The sequence below is a fragment of the Panthera uncia genome, chromosome D1 (genome assembly GCF_023721935.1).
Source record: "Panthera uncia isolate 11264 chromosome D1, Puncia_PCG_1.0, whole genome shotgun sequence".
In the NCBI taxonomy this organism is placed as follows: domain Eukaryota; kingdom Metazoa; phylum Chordata; class Mammalia; order Carnivora; family Felidae; genus Panthera; species Panthera uncia.
In genome coordinates, this window is record NC_064808.1 from 3284100 (window position 1) to 3299946 (window position 15847).

A 15847-nucleotide genomic window follows, 5' to 3' on the forward strand; every position below is an offset into this window, starting at 1 on the left:
CATCCCGGCCTCTGTCCTGGTGTTCCTCACCCGCGCCCTCCCCGCCCCTCGGCATCTACTGGCTCGACCCGCCCCCCACCCCCAACCCGGCGGACGAAGACTGTGTTCCGCCACCCGGAGTGCCTGTCCTCGGCCGCGAGCCACAGCGCCCAGCCTGTCATCTACTTCCCGATGGGCGGTCCGGGCGGCGCGAGCCCGCGTGAGCTCCTGGGGACCGTGCTCCGCAGGGCGCGGAGCGGGGAGCCTGTGCTGGAGCGCGGACGCCCTCCCCCAGCACCAACCAGGTCCGAGCCGAGAGTGGGACCTCCGGACGCCCCTGCCCCGGGGCCGCCCGCTGACGCTGGCCATTCACAGCTCTGCCCCACGGCTCCTCGCCCGGCTCCTGCCCTTCCCCGACTCTGAGCGCCCAGTGGCCGCTTAACTGGCAAACGGCCAGTATGAGCCGGGTCCTGCGGGCGAGGGCAGGACACAGAGGAGGTGGGCAAGCCACCCAGGCACGTTTATACAGAGTAATCTTGACACCAGTCAGGTGTGGGAGGCAGGCATTCCACAGCCTTGGGCAGCCGCCGGGTGCCCACCCTTCAGATGCTGAATCTGATGTTGAGAGAGAGGTCCCGCGGGTCCTGGGCAAGAAGATGAGCAGCTAGGCCACGGCCGGGGGTGTGGGGGGAGGCCAGGAAGGGGCAAGGAAGGGGGGCGAGGAAGGGGCAAGGCATCAACCGGTTAGGAGGTGGTTCCGCATTTCAATGGCCTCAGGGCCTTACTGCGCACACAGCAGCTGAAAGCCCAGCCCGCACGGTGACCAGATAGGGCGGCCACCCCGTGCCCAGCCACATGGGCAGCACCTTCCACACTGGCAGGAGGCTGTGCGGGGCCGTGGGCCGTGGGCAAGAGAGGGTGTGGCTACAGAGTCGCCAGGTAGGTGGTGCGGGACGGGCGGAGAAGGGCACCCCAGAAGACAGGACCTGATGGGAGCAGCGTTTCTAGGAGACCTGGCCCGGGCGGGAGGGTGTTGGGAGGGGAGGGGGCATCCGGGGCCACGGGATCCGTCGGGACCATGGGCCTCTGCACCAGCCCCATTCACCCAGAGACCTGCATGCCAGAACAGGGAGCAGGGGTGGGCAGAGCCCCCCAAGTGACTGCCACCCTGCTGCGTCAGTGCCCCCCAGGAGACACACCCCAACCCTGCACAGACCACACATACGGTAGGCATTCAACATGTCTGACCCAGTGAGAATAACACTACCGGCTTGCAAGATGCGGGACACCCTCGCTTCCTTCACACTCTCCTTTGGGCCCTTTCCCACCTCCTGCACACACTCCTGGGCAGTGACAGTCATGGCCACGGCCTGCAAGGTGTCCCTGACTCAGGGACTTACTCCAGTCCACCAAGCATCCGCCTCAGGGCCTTTGCACTTGCTGTGCCCGCTGCCGAGAACGCCCCTCCCCAAGCCGTGCACAGAGCTCTCTTCCTCAGTTTCCACGGGTCACTGTTTAAACATCAACTCTTCAGAGAGGCCTCTCCTGATCACCTGACATAAAACAATGTGATACATGGGGCACCTGGGTGGCTCAGTCAAGCGTTTGACTCTTGATTTCAGCTTAGGTCATGATCTCATGGTTAGTGGGTTCGAGCTCCACCTGGGGCTCTGTGCTGACAGTCTGGGTGGGGCCTGCTTGGGATTCGGGATTCTCTGTCTCCCTCTCTCACTGTCCTCCCCCACTGGCTCACACTGTCTCTCTCTCAAAAATAAGTATTTTTAAAACTGTGATACACATACACTCCCAATCTGCCTCACTTCCCTGGTATGTTCACCCCTGACCGATATGTTATGTGTTTACGTGTTCACCAAGAGGGCAGAGGCCATGACCATTTTGATCACTGCTGTGCTCCAGGCCTAGGATGATGCCTGGAAGACAGGGGCCCAGGATATGTTTGTGGGATGCCCACTGGTAGGCACACTGTGGGAGTCCAGACAAGGGACAGGGAGAAAGCCACAGCGGTGAGGCAGAGTGGTAATCCAGATAGCTCAAGTCCACAGTTCACCTCCCAGAGGGTCCTCCTCAAATGAAACCCCTAAGCATCCTCCCCCACACCTGGGTGGGAGGACCGTTCCTGTGGGCACACGTGTGTGACTGTGTCAATGAGAGAGGAAGGAATGTGTCTACCTGCTGGTGTTGCCATCCGTGAGCGTGAGTGTGCCTACAGTACAAAACCCACACCTTCCTCAGCTAGTGCCAGCCACTGGTCTCCAACTATTTCATGCATCTGTGATTTTTTTTCTCCCTTCTGCAGGGCAAACTCCCCAAGAGGAGGGCCTGACTCTTCAGCCTTGCCCAAGGCTGCTGGCCAAGACTGAAGTCCATCAAAAACAAAACAAAACAAAACAAAAACACAACACCTGACTTCTGGAATGAAAAAACAAGTCCATGCATGAGCTGCTACCTAACTTTATCAATTTTGAGATGATGTTATTAGGAGCATACAGCTTTAGGAGTGTTATGTCATCCAGGGGAGTTGGCGCTTTGGTGATAAATTATGAAGTTATCATCCTCGATCCTAGTCATGTTATTCCTTACAATCTATTTTATCTGATATTAACTTGGCTCCACCAGGCTTCTTTTGGTTGGTGCTTGTTTCTTCTTGCCTCCTTTGACTTTCAACCTCTCTGTGTTCCTATCTGTTAGCTATATCACTTGTAAACCACTGGGAATTGAGTTGAGTTGCACCTTGGCACTACAGTGAGCAGGCCTGTGCCCTGGTTCTACCATCCCACCAGGAGTCAGTCATAAAGAGCTCACTGAGCTGTTATAGTGATCGAGGGAAAGGACTGGCTTTGGCCCTGGCTCCATCACCACTGTCCTGGGTGCCCTTGGGCCCATCTTGCACCCTCTCTGAGCTGTCTTCCCATCTGTATAATGGGAACAATCCACCCTCTACCAGTCTTCAATGTGGAAAGGACACACAGGTCCTGCATCCATCCATCACTGGGCACTGAGAAGCATTATTCCAAAGGCGAAATCCTGGGCCCCTCCAATGAGGGGTCTGTAGTGGGTTATAGAGCCGTCTAACCAGCCCAGCCCTGCCTGAGCCATCCCAGGCCCTCTCTATCCTGTCCCGGGTCCAGGTAGGGTCAGGTAAAAGATGTCAACCCTCCAGGAGACTTGCAGGCTCCCAGAGGATGAGCTCGCATCCCAAATAAGGCCATGACTTACTTGGCTCTTGCATGGTCTATGTGTCATTTTGTGTGGCAGGGCTGTACTCATTCTTGATTGGGAAATTCCACTTCAAACGTGGAGAGCTCGGGGCTTGCTCAGGGAGAGTAAACAGAGGGCAGTCAGGACAGCCAGAGGCACCCGGATGACCAGGAGAGGTCAAGGTGACCGAGGGAGGCCAGGATGACGGGGCAGCCAGGATGATAGTACACAACCTCCCTGCCAGTCCACTCTGTTGCCAAGATCCCCTGCCCCCAGAGGCTCCTTTCACCTCCTTTTTGCCAAAGGGAACATTTTTGCCTTTTCCAGATCTGGCGCACTGCAGTCTGACTGGGGCAGAGCCAGGAGCACGCGGAAGAGGGAAATGCAGAGAGAAAAGGACAAATGGCCTGTCATCTCACTAAGCCTTCCTCCCTCCCCAAACTCCTCTCCCTTCTCAAGCAGTGATGGGGGAGCGGGGAGAAGGAAAGAAACGGCCACTTAAGAGAGCCCCTAGACCCTGCGATGAGGACGCATAAGCATCTCGGGCCCCACGAGAGAGGCACACGGGCCGCCCGGGCACAGGGACCACCTCGCGGAGCGCCCAGCCCTCCAAGTGACCCGAGGCTGCCTCTCCCCCGGGCCAGGCTGTCGGCCCTGCACAAACAAAACCTGGTCAGAGTGAGGGACGCTCTCTCTGTTTACCAGCGTCCTGTGCAAACCCCACGCCTGCCACTCGGCCCCGCCCCGGCCCCGCCCAGACAAGCCCCGCCCCAATCCCAGCACCCGCCCTATCAGGTCCCTCTGTGTAAGCCACGCCCCGGGCTCCACCCGGCTCCACTCACACGCAAGCTCCAGCCCCGCCCGCCCCAAGCCCCTCCCAGCCCCACCCCCAGCCCCCACTTTGCCAAGTGGCTCCCGGAGCAAAGCCCCAAGTACACCACACCCAGGCTCCTGCTGTGCCTGGTCCCCACCCTCCGCCTCCTAAAAAGGATTCCCCAGCAGGGCTGGAGAGTCCTGTCGGGGTAGAGACGCAGGGCTTGAAGCTGCCTCCTGCTAGAGCCCCCTTCGTGCCAACTGCCTCCAGTCACATCCCCACGCGGAATCCCCTGGCCTCTGGGCCTTGGATCCTAGGGGCGCCTGAGACCAGCCTCCCCCTTCCCAGCCTGGTCGGAGGGGGGGCGGTGTGCTGAGTAAGGCCCCAAAGCATGACGACTACAGCACTCCCCTCCCTCCCCCATCCCCAGCTGCGACACTGACCCAAGACTTCCCATTCCAGGGAATTTCTCCCAGGGAAAGATTCCACTACATCAACCCTATGGGGCCACAGGGAAAAGGACATGAGAGAAAGCAGGTGAAGGACGGCGTAATGCCAGGCACGTGAGACACTCGCCACGTGGTTGTTAAGCAGCAGTCAGGAGCCCTCACTGGGGGCCAGGGACAGTTCTAGGCACCGCCCGGTACCCAACAGCACCGGCAGGTGTTAGGAGCACCCTCCTCGTACGGCTGAGGCAGCTGGGGTGGGGGGGGTGAGGGTTGAGTGGCCTGTCACCAAACCAGGGGGCGGCAGAAGTGGACTCAGAAGCCAAGAATTGGGCTCCAGAATCCATGAACTTGGCCCACGGGCTCTTCAGCCCCCAGAGGGTGGGCACCCAGGTGGGAAGGTGAGTGTGTGTTTCACACTCTTCCGCAAACTCAGAGCCCGGCACAAATTCGCACTGGTCAACAAATGCTTAGTATTCTCCATTGTAAAACCAACCAACCTCAGGTCTGTATCCAGCGACAAGGCCAAGAACAGGAATGAGGGGCCATTCCGAAAACGGAAGAAAAAGCAGAAGCACCCGCTGGTCAGAGCAGAGAGACGCCCCCCCCCCAGCTCGCCGCGTGGAAGGTTGGAGGGTTCTTTACCGCGTGTGTTAGATTCCCGGGGCTGCCGTAATTGACCACAAACTTAGTGGCTTCAAACCACACAAATGCATTGTCGTACAGTTTGGGAGGTCTGAAGTCTGAAATGGATGGGCAGGGCCGACTTCTTTCTGGGAGCTGTAGAGGAGAATCTGTGTCCTTGTCTCTTCCAGGTTCTAGTGGCCCATCTGCATTCTCTGGCTGTGGCCGCTGCTCTACCTTCAAAGCCAGTAGGCTAACACCTTCAGATCACTCTCTCCGCTCACCTTTTCTGTCTCTCGTATGCCTGCCTCCCTCTTTAAGGACTTAATTAGGCCCACATGGACAATCCAGAATAATCTATGGCAAGTTTCTTAAATTAATTACATCTGCAAAGTAGCTTCTGCCATTAAGGTCACATATACACAGGCGTTGGAGATGAGGACACAAATATCTTTGGGGGGCCATTAGTCTGTCTACCATACTGTGGGAAGTGGCCTGCCCAAGAGGTAGGACCTACAGACAGTGTGTAAGGTTTTCCCAAAGAAACCAATGAGCCCTTCCCTATAAACTGATAGTGAAACCAGTAATCACTGGTGCCCCCCCCCCAAAAGAGTTTGCCATCAGCTCTTACTACTGCACTCTTCAATAAAATAAAAAGAGTCCATGATCTCCAGGGAACGTTTAAACATGAAAGACGAGGTGCCAAAACAAAATGGAGAAAGGAACTCAGAGGAAACAGATCATGCAGGGTGTTGAGGGAAGAAGCAAAACAGCAGAAGATAATGCCTTCTGATGCCAGGGTAAAAACGATCTTCAACCTAGAATCCACACTGTCAATTCAAGACTGAGACTAGATAAAGAAAAGTCCTCAAAAACAAAACAAAACCAAAAACCAACTACCTCCCATTCACTCTTTCTCAGGAAAGTCACTAATACCAAAAACCAAGAAAGAGGGGTTTTTAGTTTTGTGAGAATGTCTGAGGATGAATTTGTGAAAAGTACATAGAAAATTAAGCAAATGAGAAAAACAAGGCAATGAATAACTAGTAAAAACAAAGAGCTGCCCAAGAAGGAAATGTAGTCAGAGTTTACCATATTTCTTTCTTCTACCCTGATTTGTCCTTCTGCATGAGCCCATCCCATCCCATGCCTTAAATGCATTGTGGAGTCAGTGACTCCCCCTCCCCTATTGTATGTATCCCATCACCCACCTCCCTACTGAGCTTCAAACTCTGCTATCGACCTGACTTCTTAAAAAATCTCTCCTTGGGTGTCTAATAGGCTCCACAGACCTAGCATACCATCAGCAGAGTCCCTGCAGTCCTGCAGATCCTGGCTCCAAAACTTCATTCCTCTCCCAATCTGCCCTGTCTCAGGAATTATAACCCCATCCACCCAGCTGCCCAAGCCAAAACCCGAGGAGGTGTCTTAACCCCTCTCTTCAACCCCTCATCTCCCACATCCTTTCAGCAATCCTGTAAGTTCCAACCTCTAAAATATCCTCCACACACCCAATTCTCTCCATCAACCCTGCACTCTCTCTGACCCTGCAACCTGTTTTCTACAAGCCCTGGGGGCCTGCCAAGGACCCTCACACAGGGTGGCTCTAAGTAAAATCCAAGCTCCCTTCCGTGGCCTCTGAGGTCCCGCCCCACCTGGACCATCCAATCGCTCTCTGTCCCACTCACACTCACCTCCTACTGGCTCAACAGTGTCCACCTTGTTCCTATTTCAGAGTATTTCCTCTTATTCTTTTTTTGCCCCAGTTTGAGAAACAATTGACAAACATCACTCTATAAGCTTAAGGCATACAGTGCAATGATTTGATTTACATATGTTGCAAAATGGTTACCCCAATCGGTTCAGCTAATATTGCCTTCACTATTCTCTTGACCCAGAATGTCCTTCTCCATGGTCTTTGCATGGCTGCTCCTTCCTAACATTCAGATCTCAGTTCTAACAACACCTCCTGGGTGTCATCTCCTTGGAGAGGACTTCCCAGACCCCATGAGCTTCCCCTGGCCACTCTCTGAGACAATCTTATTTCACTGTCCCTCTCCTCACCCCACCCAACATCACTTCCAGAACATTCCAGCCCTGAGGGCTCAAGAACCCTGCATGCTCTGTTCATTCTATGTCCCACTGTACCCCAAAGCTTAGATAGCACCTGCCACCTAAAAAAGTACAGAACCAAGGGGCGCCTGGGTAGCTCCGTCGGTTAAGCATCCGACTTCGGCTCAGGTCATGATCTCGCGGTCCATGAGTTTGAGCCCCATGTTGGGCCCTGTGCTGGCAGCTCAGAGCCTGGAGCCTGCTTTGGATTCGGTGTCTCCCTTTCTCTCTGCACCTCCCCTGCTCGCATTCTGTGTCTGTCTCTCTCTTTTTAAAAAATAAAATAAACATTAAAAAAAAATTTTTTTTTAAGTGCAGAACCAAAAAAAAAAAAAAAAAAAAAAAAAAAAAAAAAAACCTGTAAATCATCTTAATCAGGAGTGAGCAAACATTTTCCTGTCAAGGACTGATAGGAAACATTTTAGTCTTTGAGGATGACACGGTCCCCACACAGCTACTGGATTCTGCCATTTCAGTCAAAAGCAACTATAGACAACAGTAAACAAGTAGGCGAGGCTGTGTTCCAATAAAACTTTACTAACAGACACTAAAGTGTGCGTTTTATACCATTATCATAGATCTTCTTTTGAATTAAAAAAAAATTTATGTTTTATTTTATATTTGAGAGAGAGAGAGAGAGAGAGAGCAGGGGAGGGGCAGAGAGAGAGGGAGACACAGAATCCAAAGCAGGCTCCAGGCTCCAATCTGTCGGCACAGAGCCCGACGTGGGGCTCGAACCCACGAACCGTGAGATCATGACCTGAGCCAAAGTCAGACGCTTAACTGACTGAGCCACCCAGGTGCCCCTGGATTTTTTTTTTTTTCTTTCAACCGTTAAAAATGGAAAACCTGGGGCACCTGGGTGGCTCAGTCGGTTAAGCGTCTGACTCTTGATTTCGGCTCAGGTCATGATCTCATGGTTCTCGAGTTCGAGCCCTGCGTCAGGCTCTGCACTGGCAGTGTGGACCCTGCTTGGGATTCTTTCTCTCTGCCCCTCCCCTACTCACACGCTCTCTCTGGCGCTCTCCCTCCCTCTCTCTCTCTCTCAAAAATAAATAAACGTAAAACATAAAATAAAATAAAAATGGAAAACCCCTTCTTAGCTTGTGGGCCATACAAAACAGGTGCTGGGCCAGACTGGGCCTGCGGGCTATACTTGCCAATTCCTGATCTGAAGAACAAACATTAGGGGGATGGTTTACTAAATTATGGAGAGCCCCATGATGCGAGACTGTGAGACTCTTTAAAACGACAGTTGTGACAAAGGCAAAAAACACGGGAAATGTTTGTGACTCGTTCAGTGAAAAACAGCACAACACACAAGGGGATGAACAGCTTGATGGCGACTATGCAAAATTATGCAAAAGCATGTGGAGGGCGGTCTGCCCAACATTGAAACAGCCGGGCTGAGTCAGCAAATCACGAGGGGCGCAGGGGTGCTCATCATTCTTTCTACACCTTTTTCTTCAAGAACCAATACAACAATTCTTGGCTCCTGGCATAAAACGAAACTTCGGAGGCCGGGGGACGCGGCATGGCCAGCGACTAAAGTAACTTCTGGGGGCATCAGGCGGTGAAGCGTCCGACTTCGGCTCAGGTTGCGATCTCGCGGTTCGTGAGTTCGGGCCCCGCGTCCGGCTCTGTGCCGCCAGCTCGGCCAGCAAGTGTCCCGCGGGCGCCCCTCGGCCTGCCCGCAGGCCCGGCCCGGTCCACACAGGCTCGAGACGAGCTCCTCTGTCCGAGGGACGTGGCCTCGGAGCCACGGGGCAGAGGCACGGAGGCCAGACCCGTCTTCTCACTGCCCTGTGCCTCCGTGTCCTCGCTGGAAAAATGCAGCTGGCCAGCACGCCTCCGTCACAGTGGACAGTCAGGGCCAAAGGACCGGAGAGTTCTAAAGAGCCCGGCTGAGAGGGCAGGCAGGAAGTTCCGTGTGCGTTTCAAGAAGTCTGGGGGACACGGAGTGACCCCATGAGCCAGCACTTACGCTCCCAGGCACATGCCCAAGCCGCGAAAATACGTTCATGTCAAATCTCGTCCCGCGGCGCCTGGCTGGCTCTGTCGGCAGAGCACGCGGCTCTTGGTCTCGGGGCTCCGAGTTTGAGCCCCACGTTGGGTGTGGAGCTCACTTAGGAAAATAAAACAAAATCTTAAAAAAAAAAAAATACAAAAGAAATAAAACCTGTGCACAAATGCTCATAGCTGCACGATTCACGACAGCCAAAAAGTGGAAAAAACCCAAATGTCTACCAACTGGATGGGTAATTAATTACGAATGGATAAATACGGTGTCGTCTAGCCATACAAAATAGTATTCAGCCCTCAAAAGGGATAAAATCCTGACGCGTGGAGGAAGCTCGAAAACATTCTGCTCAGCGAAGGAAGCCAGGCACAAAAGGCCACACGCTGGGTGATTCCATTTATACGAAATGTCCAGAATAGGGAAGCCATAGAGACAAACGGGTCTGTAGGGACTGGGGGGCGGGGCGGGGGGGCCGCTAACGGATGCGTACAGGGCGGAGGGAGGGAGAAATGGGGGAGGGTGTCAGCGTCTCGCGGGGACAGAGTTTCCATCTGTCACAGCCACACAACAGTGCGTGTGCAGTGAATGCCGCCGAGTTGTCCCTTTTAAAAGGATTCGAATGGCAAACCGTATTGTCGTTTATCTTACCACCAAAAAAAGAAGGAGCGGGAATCAGGTCCTCTGACCGCTGTGCCCCTCAGTGAAGGCTCCGACCCAGTCTCGGCGAGGACTAAACACAGGTCTTGTCTGCACAGCAGGTAAAACAGGGGATGCTCCTCGGGGCCCGGGGTGCAGTGGGGCGGGGGCTCCCACACAAAGAGAAGGACATCCAAGGGCGCCTGGGAGGCTCAGGCCGTTAAGCATCCAACTCTTAATATCAGCTCAGGTCATGATCTCTCGGCTCGTGGGTTCAAGCCCCGCGTCGGGCTCTGAGCTGACAGTGTGGGGCCTGCTTGGGATCCTCTCTCTCTCCCTCTCCCCGACTCGCACGTATGCTTTCTCTCAAAATAAATAAAATAACCTTTAAAATAAAGGGGGGGGGGGCGGTGCCCGGGTGGCTCAGTCACTTATGGGTCCAACTTCAGCTCAGGTCATGATCTCACCATTCGTGGGTTCGAGCCCTGCGTCGGGCTCTTTGCCGACAGCTCAGAGCCTGCTTCAGATTCTGTCTCCCTCTGCCCCTCCCCTGCTTGCACGCGCGCTCTCTCTCCCAAAATAAATAAATAAGCTTCAGAAAAAAATATTTCATGCAAAAGACCAAGAGATAGAAACGGAAGAGGACAGAAGAACTAGAACCTGGGCCCAGACCTGCCACACGCCTGGGAGGTGTTCCGGGAAGGGGACAGAGAGAAACCACACAGAGGACAGCAATCAGGAAAACAGTTTTGGAAAACTCCCCTGGGCAGAAGCAGGGAAACGCACTGCGCTAACCACAGAGGGAAGGACCTGAGCCACCGTCCCAGGGACCACCGTCAGCCCTGGGAGGACAAAAGGGGCACAGAGGGTGTCCAGAACGCAGCAGCTCACGGGGCGGGCCCCACAGAACAGGGGGCACCGTGTGGCCTCTGAGATCAGGCAAGAGGCTGGTTTTGGAAGGACCAGAAGAAGTCTGGGCAGGAGACAGCTGCCACCGCTGGGGGGGCGGGGAACACTCGGAGGGCCAGGGAAGAACAGGACCCCAGTCCCTCGTCCCAACTCCATGGGAACAGCCAGCGGCCCCGGGGTGAAGACAGGGGAACAATGAGGGGGCAGCGCCGGGACCCAGGGGGCAGGTAAGCACCTGCTGAAGGCCTAGCAAAGAGGAGCTGCTGGCAGACGGGTGTGGAGTGTGGGAGAATGAGGGGGGACAGGATGACTGCAAGAATTTGGGGGATCTGGAGGATGAAGTTCCAGATCTGGAGGCCGTGTGAGTGTCCTGGGGCAGCTGTACCGGGAGGCTGAAAACAACAGTAATTCCTTTGTTCCTGGCTTCCGCAATCCAAAGGTGTGGGCACGCCCCCTCCAAAGGCTCTGCAGGGGGTTGGGGGGAGGGTGTCCTTCCTGCCTTTTCCAGCTTCTGGGGACCCTGCCTTCAACTTCACACGGTCATCCCCTCCTCTCGTGTGTCTGTCCTCTGTGCATCTCTTACAAGGACACCTGTCGCTGGGTCGAGGGCCCACCGGCCTCCAGGATGATCTCTCGAGATCCTTCATTACCCCTGCAGACCCTTTCTCCAGGGAAGATCACATCCCCAGGTTCTGGGTATTAGGACGTGGACGTATCTTTCAGGGGTCACCATTCAGCCCACCACCGAGGGGCTGACAGATGAGGCCGCACGGATTCGGACACGCTGGGTTCGAGATGCGTCTTGAACATCCAAGGGAAGACGTGAGTAGTTCATCGCTCGGCATTGGGGGCAGACAGCAAAGCCGATCGTCAGCGGGGAGCCCCGAGGCTGTGCGCACAGCGGCTCAGGCCCAGTTTGCGGGACACGAGCCCGAGACGGAACTCCAGGGCGTGGGGTTTATTGGGAGAGGCCACTGGGGAGAAGACGGAGGGGAAGCAGGGAGGGCTCAGGGGGAGCTGGCTGGAGACCAGGGCCGTCAGCCTGACCCCGCGGCAGCTCTGGGGGACAGACTGTCCCTCCAGTTGTCCCCCCGGAGGCGAAGGGCTAGTCAATCTGCCCGCGCCCCAGAACCCACGAGCGTGGTAACTGGTTGTTTCATACGACAGTTTCGGGTCAATTTATTACGCGGCCGCAGTAAGGGGAACAGCCTTTCTTCCTGTGATGAATCGGGGAGTCCCGTCCCGGCTGCCAGGTTCAGTGTGTGAACCTGGCTCCGACCCCGGCTCAGAATCGGCCCTTTTGCGGTCCCTGTCACCCACGGCAAAGCGCCTCCTGCTTCTCGCCACACCAGGGACCTCGCGGGCCCACAGCGTCCACGCCGCTGACCGCCCTGCTCGGTGCCTGGAAAAAACACGGATGTTTATCTTCTTTCGAGTGTGGCTCTGTGTTTTTAAAACTTTCTCCACCGGCTCAGAGACGGGGGTGGGGGGCGGTGCCTCTCGGCATAAACCAGCCATGTCACCTCGGCCTCCTGCAACGCGGGCCGCCCTCCGTGACGGGGCTGGGGGCGCCCCCGGCGAGGCCTGAGAGCCCCGCTGCCCCACCGATAGAGTCCTTGGCGGAGGCCTCGCCCGGAGCACAGCTGAGTGGCCGCACGTGGGAGCGAGGGGCAGGACCACTGCGGCTCCCGGGACCCTGCCCCACGACGCGCTGGCCGCCCACATCAAGGCGTTTTCCTGAACATTTAGAGAGCGAGCTCGCACTCTGGATGGGGTCTGCCAGGGCGGGTCTAAGGGCGGGGAGCGGGGGAGGAAGGCGGGAAGGAGGAAGCCACAGGCTCTGTCCTCTCCACGCGAGGAAAGAGTGCGAAAGACACGAGGACAGACCAGAAATTCCCTGTGCAGGGTCGGCGGTGTGATCCCAGCCCGGCACCCGCACCCCTGCCCACAGCCAGGGCCGCCAGCAACCTCCATGGCAGCGCTGTGCAAACCGGGAGCTGGCACCCCTTCCTCGGAGGGGCGACAGCCCGTGTACGTGACTTGACCGGCAGGCACGAGAGCTGCAGCCCCCAACTCGCCCCTAAAGCCCACCCTGCACGGCCTTACGTGGGGGCCCGCTGCCGTCTACCCCAAGAGGTGACAGGCCAGCCGGGCCGGGACCACCCTGCCTGCTGATGCTGCGCTCCGGGTGAGGGCTAACGTGAGGGGCATCACAACGGAGGACGGTCTGGGCGCTGCGTTCCGTGGGGGGACCCTTCGGCGCGTCTGTGCCTCCGGTCCCGACTTCTCTGTCTCGTTTCGCAAAAAGAACCCAACCGTGGCTGCCCCATAGAAGGAGAGTCACTTGTGATCTGGAGCAGGTCCCAAAATGGTAGTTTCCAAATATTCCTTGGTCACCTACCCCTCTCGACAACACAGACGTAAACTAAACACCATGGCCAGGTGGGATTTATCCAGGAGTTCAAGGCTGATCTGACACAAAAATCAACTAATGCCACAGGCCATATTCATACAACCGAGGACAAACCCCATCTCAACGGGCACAGAAAAAGCATACGATGAAGTCCCATGTCTATTCATGATTTAAAAAATAAAAAAATGTATAAACGTGGGGCGCCTGGGTGGCTCAGTCGGTTGAGCGTCCGACTTCGGCTCAGGTCACGATCTCGCGGTCCGGGAGTTCGAGCCCCGCGTCGGGCTCTGTGCTGACGGCTCGGAGCCCGGAGCCTGCTTCCGATTCTGTGTCTCCCTCTCTCTCTCTCTGCCCCTCCCCAGTTCATGCTCTGTCTCTCTCTGTCCCAAAAATAAAATAAAAAACGTTGAAATAAAAAATAAAAAAATGTATAAACGTGGGGCGCCCGGGTGGCTCAGTCGGTTGAGCGTCCGACTTCGGCTCAGGTCACGATCTCGCGGTCCGGGAGTTCGAGCCCCGCGTCGGGCTCTGTGCTGACGGCTCGGAGCCTGGAGCCTGCTTCCGATTCTGTGTCCCCCTCTCTCTCTGACCCTCCCCCGCTGGCACTCTCCCAAAAATAAAACACTTTTTTTACAATTTCATAAACAAGCAAATAAACAAAAACTCTCAGCAAACTAAGGCCAGAGGGGAACTTTCGGGCCTGATAACTACAAACAGGTACGAGGGAGTTGAGTGGGGTGACGGCTGGCAGAGTTCACGTTCACGGCGTGACCATCACACCTTCAATAAAGCCGCACAGCAGGACAGCTCGCTGGCCGCTGAGGGCAGGGCCGGGCGGCCGGGCGGCCACCAACAGAAGGATCCTCGGACCGGACGCCTCATCCCCAGCACAATTAAAAATCTGCCCGCCCGGATGAGAAGTCTGCTTACTTAGCCCGCTTTTCCTCCAAGCAAAGAAGTTTCCAGACCAAATAAGGCTGCAGCTCTTGCAGTGCTCCTGGCACAGAACACAGTTCCTTTTAAGTGCCAGGTTATAGCTTGGGCCTAAAAGGTCCCAAAGCAGCACGGTGCCCGTCAGCCCACTGGTCCCTCCGGGTAACGCTCCAAACAACCCGGGTAAACACAGAGTGGGCAGCCTGGGCCGCCGGCAGGGGGCGAGGCTGAGCCCTGCTGTTCCGAAGGAAGCCTGGCGTGCCCGCGCGGAGGGCCAGGGCTCGCTGCACCCACACCTTCTGCCGGCAGCTGACCGGCGCCTGGGGCCCTGGGCGCCCTCGCCTCGGCCCTGAGCGGAGGGCTGTGTGTTTCACCTCACCTTTGCCGCAGCTCTGCGAGACGACAAGGAGGCGGGCGCCCCCTGAGCACTGAAGCACCAGGCACCGTTCTGGGGGCCTGGTGACTTTCAAGCAACTCATCTTTGCAGCAACCCTGGGAGACGGGTCCTGTCATTTACCCACTTTACAGATGAGGAAACAGAGGCATGAGCCACACAAGGGGGGAATCTAGAATGAACCACCCCCCCCGCCCCGGGGCTGACACACTCCGAGCAGGGGCTCCGTTTCGTGCCGTGGTGCCCCCTCCCCCCAAAAGAAAAGGCAGGGCTCCCGGCTGGGTGCCTCGGAGGAGAGGAAGCACACCCACCCGGAAGGGACCCCTCCGCTCCAGGCTGCTCCCCCAGGAAGGGCTGCAGCCTGCGGGTTACCGGCAGACCGCACTCACTGGCTAAGATGTCAGGCTTGGCACGTTGTTTCCTGTCTGGGGGGCTAATGTAGGACATTGTCCCAACAAGGTCTCTCTGGGGCGACAAACGGCAGCTTTACGCGTTGCAATGGTCAACTCTGATATTTTAATGATGCGTCAGGACCAGCTTGAATGGAGGTCGGCGGTGGAGGGTGAAGGCTCTGGGGGGGGGGTGGCGCGTGGGGGCCACAGCGAACCCCGTGCCGGGCCACCGCCGCGGAGCCTGCTAACCCACACCCAGGTCTTGCAACACGTGACGCTGCCCGTCGATCATTCTGTGGGCCTGTCGGCACGGCTGGAGAGGCGAAGACGGTTCTCAACCCCGTGAGCTCATCGCCGAGGAGCGGACAGGCTCAGGGAGGCGGGGACTCGCGGAGGCCTCCCACGACCCCAGCCCAAGCCCCGCGGCCTTTCTTTGAGCTCTTCCTGGCAGGATGGCTCACGGGAAGACCACGTGGGTGAAGGTACAAGACCCGCTCCCTCTCTAAGGAGCAGAGGAGTCCTGATTCGGTACCGCCTCCCTGCTGGGGCCGGGTACACCCAATGGGATACACAAAGGCACGACGGGACCGGCAAAGGTCATTCTAGCTGCGAGTGACAGAACCTCAAGACAGACTGTTTTCAGCTGAGAAAGGAGACTAGTTCAGGACACCGGGAAGAATGGGGTGGGGGTCAGGTGCGGCTGGATCCAGGCGCTCAAACAGTGTGATCGTGTTCTTTCCCTCCCCCAGTTTTTGGCTGTTTCCGTGTCGGCCTCCTCCCCTCCTGCGGACAGGCTTCCTGCAGGTGGAAGGTTGGCTACCAGCCACACCCTCAGGAAGAACGGCCAACATCTTTCTCAGCATCTGCGTGCAGAGCGCAGGCCAGAACCCTGATGCTCCCTGGCCGGACTCTGGCCCGTCCCTGAACCTGGCCTTGCCGTGGCCGTGGCCACAAAG

The 15847-nt window shown here is 56.6% G+C and overlaps 1 protein-coding gene across 1 annotated transcript in view; it reads left to right on the forward strand.

The window, feature by feature from the left end:
• The window catches only part of MRPL21 (mitochondrial ribosomal protein L21), a 151234-nt gene that overhangs the window by 95662 nt on the left and 39725 nt on the right, over positions 1–15847 (forward strand). The window lies entirely within an intron of this gene.